Consider the following 8,596-nt stretch of genomic DNA (forward strand, 5'->3'; position numbering starts at 1 on the left):
TACCTGTGCGCCGCTGCGGCGCACGCGCGGGGCCCTCCGCTGGCGGCCCACGGAGGACAATGGGAACCCACTGTTACCTTCCCGGCGCCACCCTCGGGGGGGCGGGGAGTGGGCTCTCCGAAGAGAAGCCGCCACGGCACAAAAAAACGGTCCCTGGGCACAAAAGAAGGGCCACGGGGCGCTGGGCTCACAGAGGGAGCCCGGAGTGCTGCCACCTACCCCCCGGTGCCCGGGGACAATGGGACTCCGCCCGCACCCCCGCCGCTCGTGCCAAGCCTCGGGTCCCCGTCTCTAGCGGTGTCAGGCTCGGACGCAGGGCGGCTGGGCGGGCGACGCGCGGGGATGGCAGAGCCACCTGATGGCGACTCCCGCGTCCCTCGGGGCCCGTTCTCCCCGGCTCCGCCGGGGCCCGTTCCCGGGAGACGGCGAGCGGGCGGGGCGAGGCGGAGCGGGGTCGGGGCGGGGGAGGGGGGTCGCCTTCTGACAGTTGCGAACTCGCTCCCCTCGCAGCTGCCTCCAAAACCCGGAGAGCGGATTGAACGCCCGGGAGACGCCCGGGGCTCCGGGACTCCGCTCGGGGGGCGCGGGGGGGCTCCGATCGGGGGGGGGCGGGGAGGACGCCGTAGAAGCGCAGACGCAGCAGGTTTTTCCTGGGAGGCGTTTCACCCCACCCCCTCGGGTCGAGGAAGGAGATTTACCTAAAGCTGCGGAAGCGGGTGGCGGCCGCCCCAGACGCGCGAGGGCGGAGGCGCGCGGGGCGCAGCTGCTGTCCCCGAGCGTGAAATTCTGCCAGCGGCGACACCTGCGCCCGTCGGTCATTCCCGCCACGACCCGCTGCGCGCCCCGCCCCCTCGCCCCGGGCCCGAGCATGAGCCCGGGGAATTCGTGGGTCGTTTTCTGCCTGAGCTTCCCTGCTTCGCTCCCTGGTGGGAGACAGGAAAAGGGTGGTGTTTTCCGGGCTGTGAGGTCCTAGCTGGCACGGTTAGCCTGGGGAGGGGGCTGGGACACCCACCCCCACCCCCTTCTAGCAGCTCCGGTCGTGCACTCGGGGCCGGATCCCCAGCCCTGGGACTCTGGGGCTGCATGGAAATCCTGGCACAAAGCATCCAAGAGACCTTGGCTTTGCAGAGGTAGTATCAGCTTCAGGTCTTCAAGGAGACGTCTTCAGGTCTGTTTGGAATTTTCGAGGGTGCACCTTGAGCCCAAGTTGTAAACCACGGTCTGTGTTCAAGTGAAGTTGAAAAGGAAGCGGACGCGACTGTTGTGGAAAGCAGAATACTAAGGTGGAGTGTTAAAAGCCTCAAGGAAAATAATAGTTGGCAGGTCAAACAGCCATGAGGTCGGAAGTCAAATAAGAAACTCTGCTGAAGTGATGCTAGAAATTTGACAAGCAAAACAGCCCTTGAAGATAAGAAACCCGGCTTTGTTTCCTTTTTTCCCCCAATGACAACGGCTCCGAAGTTTCCTTTGGCAGATACCTGAGTGCCTCCTCCAGATTCCTGAAAGTTTTACTTGGAGCTCATATTTCAAAATATATGTTCCATTTGGCACTAATGTATATATTTATGAATTTTTTGAAAAATATTAAATGTTACTTGACATACTTTAAAGGTATTTTATAAACATCTGTGCATGTCTTTCATTACATATGGTAAAAGTACAAAGATGTGTGTGTACTGTATATTTATAAATTACCATATGAAAGATTCCTTTTGCACACATACAAACATTCCTTACACATATGTCATATGTATTTTTTAATTTTCTCTATTGTTAGCTGCTGTTAAAAGCACTTTATTTCCACATAACTAAGTAAATACCTTCTTTTACAGTTTCTGCAAGCAGAGTGGCAGGTTGTTGGAGATAGCAATTTTATTCCAAACCCTTGTTTAAACTCTTCCAAACTACTGCAGGAAGGCTTACCTCCCTCTGATCTTTTTAAAATAATACTTTACCTCTGTGCTGTAAACAATTTATCAGAACCTACCCCTTCAGGGGCTAGTGGTGCTGGTCTGACATATCCTGGCATTTTTTTTTTTTTTACACCCAGTGTTGTTTATTTCAGGGAGGAAAAATGTCCTCATAGAGTGAATTTTCCTTCCAAATGAACACTTTTCTTATACTTACTGAAATAGGTTTGGACTTGATGAATTTACATGTCAATATGTTAGGAGCTCTCCTAACTAGAAGAAAGAGGAAAGTTTTGCTTTAGGAAGATTTTAGGAGTGCTGAGATTTTGCTCTGAATTTAGGAAAGGTTTATAGCCTTGAAAATTTGGTGGTAACCTTAGAGGACTTAGTGGTGATTAGTATTTGTAGACATCTGTCATGGCCAACAGTAAATACTTTTCTATCAGTCCTTACTCAGGAGAACAGCTGAGTGTTGGCAGTGTCCCGGTGCCGAGAAACTAGTCTACCTGGGCAAAGAACACAGGAGCAGTGTACACAAGTGCAGACTATAACTTTCTCTTGCTGCTGAGTGTGGCCTACCCCAGGTATACTCCATTGGAATCTTCATTTCATGAAAGATAAATGGTTTGTGTGCCCACTTAACGTTCAGGCAGCCCAGGTTTATGCTTCTCCGCCTTTTGAGTCACCAGTTGATTGTAATGTTGCACATGAACCCTTGGGAAAGCATAGAGAATCATAGAAGTTGTCTCTGAACAAGGGTTCCCTTGAAAACCAAATTATTGATGGCAAGGAAATCCTGGATTAAACTTCCAGTCACCAAGCAACAAGAGGAATTTGTGGAATATTCTTAGGAAGCCAGTTGAGCCTTGCAATAGAAAGGAGTAATGAAGGGTAATTTGGGCAGGTGGAATGTATAGGAAAATGACCCAGGAGGAAAAATACCAGGTATCTATTTTCACATGTGTTAACATGAAGTTGAATGAGAAGATTGTAGTTTTTCATAGCAGGCTTTCCTGGCAATTCCTTATTACTTCCTAACACTCCAAAAAATTTTTTTTTTGTTTTGAAGTCAATTGGGGAATCCCAATGGGGGAACACAAGAACTCTATCACATGAGGTTTCACATGAGACCTCATGTCCTACCACTTACCCAGTCTCATCTTCCCCACATCAGGCTGTTACCTGGCCCACTCTAGCACAGTCTGCTATCATCTGTGTGGGACACTTCCCTAACTCACCAAAGGCTCCTTTCTCCATTCATTATGGACTTGATTCAAAGAGCACCAAGGGAGAGGCTTTCTCCCCCCTGAAATAACAACCCCACCTAAATTCCCTTTCCCTAAATAAAGCAGAAAGAATTAATTTCTTCATGACCTGCCATGACATCGTATTTATTTGTAACCCACTCCTAATCTGTTTTCTATAATGTATCCACTTGAAGTTCTTTTGTAGCTCCTGTACCTAAGAGAGGGTCTGGCACATGGCAAGTACTCACATATTTATTGAATAAATAATCCCTTAACTACAACCAGCAACGAGTGTAAAAGCCTTGTTTACAAACCCCATAGCTAGAGATTGATATTATATTAAACATTCCTGGGATATACCACATGGATGCTGAGACTGAAATTTCAATCACTTCTTTTTAGTCTAACTGAACATGAAATACAAAACACATGGAACATTTTAAGTTTTAAAAATTCAAACATTTTAAAGGAAGGCTTACAAAAAAAATGTCTTTATAGTCCATGTATAATGCATAACTATTTTTCTTCTGGTAAAGCTGAAACATATTCTTGTGTGCTCAGCTGGGGTTTTCCTCAAAAATACCACATTTAGGCTGCACTCAAGTGTGTATGTTCATGATTATCCCCCTAAGTTAGAGTTAAGAAAAAAAATGTAAGAGCAACTGGAAGGTTATTTGTTTGTTGGTCCTTGTGATAGAACCCAGGACTTTACACATGCTAGACACAAGCTTTACCACTGAACCTCGTCCCAGCCTGGTTAAAACATTAAAAGCAAGAGGGATTCTCTTAGATTGAGTATCCCACTCTTGGTTACCCAATTAGAATTTCACCCATGGGAGAAATTATGCTAGCTTTAGCTAATGAATTTAGCTAATGAATTGCCAAATGCTGAAGTATTTTCTAACCAGTGATTTCCTTGTAAATAAAGGAGCTCCAATCACAACTTGGTTAGGAGAGTTCAGTTTCACCTAATCAAATACAACAGGAAATGGCATTAGAGGAGACTTAGCATGCATTCTGCAGGCCTACTTCTAAGTTCTATAGTTCTAAGCAAGTCAGAGAGTCACTCACTATAGCCACCAAATCCTAGGACATTTTTTTAAAAATTTAGTTCCTGACTTCAGGGCAGCAACAATATGATTTATGGATAAGCCCTTCAAATATAGACATAATTGATTATAAATAGAAACCAGTGATTAATGAAAAGCATTACTTGAGATTTAAATGAATTTTAAAGTCCTTTTTACATTTGTTGGTTATTCGTTTGTGTTGGATAGGTAAACCATTATTGTTAACACTTTTGCTTTGATGAAAGACAGAAAAGTCTTAATACCAGATCTCAAAAGTGTATCTTCATATCTATTTTCCTGCCATGTAGGGACTGCCTTGCTCATCTCTGTGTCTTTAGCATCTGGCACACTTCCTATAATAGAATCTCTGACACAAATAAGTGTTGGATAAAGGAAGCATCTCCTAGGAAGCCTAGGAGAAAGGATGGTACTTAAAGCTGAGATAAAAAAGAGCACAGTGGAGCACAAAGCACAGGATGAAGTATGGCTATGGAATCTGTAAATATCTAGATTCTCTGGCAGATGGAAAGGTCTGAAAAATGTTAAATGGTAGTAAAAGTACAGGACAAATTCTCTCACTTCGAGGATGGGATCATAGAAAGGCTTGTACAACAGGTATATGGACATGCTTCAAAAGTATAAATGTGAGACACAAAAGGGATGTGTGGGAACCATCAATACCAGATTCACCATGCCTTACTAGGACTTGAAGTGGGAAAATACTGAGCAAAGTATCTGGGAGGCTTTCACAGTTCAGATCTCCCATACCTGGAAGGTCAAGAAGCCTCGGTTAATTCCAGTAAACACAGATCCAAAAGCAATATCTATGTAAAAAGGAGTCTATTAAGCATGCCTCTTTATTCTGATGCTCTAATGTCAAAGGATCTTGCTAACCTTCAGACAAAGAGTTCTCTCCCTGGATTAGAAAATTCCCGGAGATGGCAAGCTGCTTGCAAACCAACCAATCCAAAGTCTAGGGATCACCCATCTATTTGTCTGACTCTCACTTAAAACAGCCACCATCCACAGACTTGTACCCCAAACCCATGGCCTTAGCCTTTCCAGAAAAGGAAGCACCTCCCCCAAAAAACTGTCAATTTTTAATTCAAGGAAATCCTAAAAAATATCTGACTATTACTACTCAAGACTGTCAAAGACATCAGAAATAAAGAAGGTCTTAGAAACTGTCTGGCAAACATGAACCTAAGGAGGCATCACAGTAAGTGTGATGTAATATGCTAGATTGGATCCTGAAAAAAATTAGTAAGTAATAATGGAGAAAATTTGAATAAAATATGGTCTTTTATTAATTATATAGATTTTAATATTTCAATATTGGTCCATTAATTATTCCAAATGAAGATTAGTGGCAGATATTATGTATATAATAGGTGAAAGTAGTCATGGAGTATATTAGAACCTTCTATATTGTCTTGGTGAATTTTGTTGAAGTCTTGCCCAAACCAATCTACAAATTTAATACAATACTCATCAAAATTCCAATATCATTCTTCACTGAGATAGAGAAAACAATCCAAAAGTGCATAGAGAATCACAAAAAGGCCCAAATTGCAAAAGCAGTCCTGAGCAGAAACAGTAGTGCAAACTTCAAACTCTATTACAGAACTAAAGTAATGAAAACAGATTAGTACTAGCAAAAAAACAGGCCTGAAGAGCAATGGAAAGAATAGAAGACCTAGAAATACATCCACAAACCTGTAATCATCAAATAACCAGTAAAGGAGCCAAAAACATAGGCTGAAAGAAAAATTCCTCAACTGGTTATCCACATGCAGAAAACTGAAACTAGAGCCCTGTCACCTTGCACCAGCATCAATTCAAAATGGATCAAAGACCTCAATGTAAGACTTGAAACCATGATCCATTACAGGAAGGAGCAGGAGAAACATTAGGAATCCTTGGCAGAGGCAGGAATTTTCTGAGTAAAGATCCAGAAGCACAGCAAATCATAGAAAGACTTGATAAATGGGATTGCATCAAACTGAAAAGTTCCTGCATGGCAAGGGACTTGGCTAACAAGCTAAAAAATACAACATACAAAATGGGAGAAGATTTTTCCCAGCAATACATTAGACAATGGCCTCGTGAGAACTTAAGACACTAAACACTCAAAGAATCGACTACCAAATTAAATGGACTAATGAGCTAAATAGACACTTCTCAGAAGAAGAAGTAAAAATGGCCAACAGACACATAAAGAAATGCTCAACAGCAGTGTACGGCCTTTTCACGTGTCCCCTAGCTGGACTATGGGTCTCTCCTTGCAGTATCAGCATGAGAGCAGAGTCTGAGTAGTGACCATGAAGAGTCATGGCCAGACAAGCGTTTAGGAAGTTTCTCCCTCTGTTTGACCGAGTGTTGGTTGAAAGGAGTGCAGCTGAAACTGTAACCAAAGGAGGCATTATGCTTCCGGAAAAGTATTGCAAGCTGTGGAATCGGGCTCTAAAGGAAAGGGTGGAGAGATTCAGCCAGTTAGTGTGAAAGTGGGTGATAAAGTTCTTCTTGTAGAATATGGAGGCACCAAAGTAGGTAGGTGCCCTTATTTAGGGATGGTGACATTCTTGCGAAGTATGTAGAGTGAACATATCACTAAAATGGCATCATGTGAAGCTGCCCATTCCGTGGAAGTTCTGAGATCTTTCATCATGTAAATAATTCCATATCTACCTTTTTATAATAAACTGATGGTAACTAATTATAAAAAAAGAGAAATGCTCAACATCTGTGACCATTAAGGAAATGCAAATTCAAACAATACTGGTCCATCTGACCTTAGTTAGAATGGCCATCACCAAGAATGCAAATATTAACAGATGCTGGCTTGGATGTGGGCTAAAGGGAACCCTAACACTCTATTGGTGGGAGTAAACTAGTTCAGCCACTTTGAAAAGCATTGTGGAGGATGAACAGGCTACAGTAAAGCCATCAGCACAACCATGTTCACTGTAACACAATTCACCATAGCCAATGTATGGAATCAGGCCAGATGCCTCTCAGTGAACAGATGGATCAAGACAATGTAGTATATATACACAATGGAATTTTATTAATCCATTAGAAAGAATGATACTGATCATTCGCAAAGAAATAAAAGGACCTGGAAAAAATTACATTAAGTGACTTAAGTAGGGCCTGGAGAGACAGAAGTTGCATATTTTTCCCTCATATATGGAAGCTAGAATTGGTTTATAAGTAAATACCTTGGGTGGTATGCAAGTGCAAATAAATGTATTAATTGGAATATGATAAATTTAGAGAAGAACTCAAACATTATAATTTCTTAGAAAGGCAAAAACATAGTTCAACAAAATAAGAACCATGAAATGAGCACTTGAAAGAGTAATGGTGAGGTCAAGGAGCGGGAGATAGACAAAAGAAAAGAATGGGAGAGAATGCAGTAAAAAATCAATATACTACAAAATTTAAGAAAAGTGAGGGAAGGGGTAGATTGGGAGGGATTGGTACAAATGTTGAAAGAGGTGACATTGACCAAGATGCATTATAATCATAAACTGCTTTGTTGACTGGCAAGTCCTTTGTACAACTACTTTAAAAAGTTGTTTAAAAAAGTACTTGGAGCCAAGCACCAGTGGCTCATGCCTGTAGTCCTAGCTACTCAGGAGGCTGAGATCTGAGGATCTTGGTTCAAAGCCAGTTCTGGCAGGAAAGTCTGTGAGACTCTTATCTCCAATTAACCACCAGAAAACCAGAAGTGGTGCTGTGGCTCTAGTGGTGGAACACTCACCTTGAACTGAAGAGCTGAGGGACAGTGCCCAGGCCCAGAGTTCAAGCTCCATGACTGACCAAAAAAAAAAAAAAAGTACTCAGATATGTGCTCCGTTATTAAGCTGGTTTTTATCTTACATCCTGAAATTTAGGGCTTGGAAATTTATATAGTAATTAACAGTAATTTTGTTGTTGGTGGTGGTGGTTGTGGGGCTTGAACTCTGGGCCTGAGTGCTATCCCTTAGCTCTTCAGCTCAAGGCTAGTACTCTACCACTTGAGCCACAGTGCTACTTCTGGTTTTCTGGTGGTGTATTGGAGATAAGAGTTTCATGGACTTTCCTGCCCAGGCTGGCTTTGAACCGCGATCCTCAGATCTCAGCCTCCTGAGTAGCTAGGATTACAGGCATGAGCTACCGGCACCTGGCCAAATAGTAATTTTTATTTTTTTATTTTTATTTTTTTTGGGTCTGGTCATGGGGCCTGAACTCTGGGCCTGGGCGCTGTCCCTCAGCTCTTCAGCTCAAGGCTAGCATTCTACCACTTGAGCCACAGCACCACTTCCAGCTTTTTTCTTTTTGCTTATGTGGTGCTGAGGAATCGAACCCAGGGCCTCAGGCATGC

The sequence above is a fragment of the Dipodomys ordii genome, unplaced genomic scaffold (genome assembly GCF_000151885.1).
Source record: "Dipodomys ordii isolate 6190 unplaced genomic scaffold, Dord_2.0 Scaffold37, whole genome shotgun sequence".
Lineage (NCBI taxonomy): Eukaryota > Metazoa > Chordata > Mammalia > Rodentia > Heteromyidae > Dipodomys > Dipodomys ordii.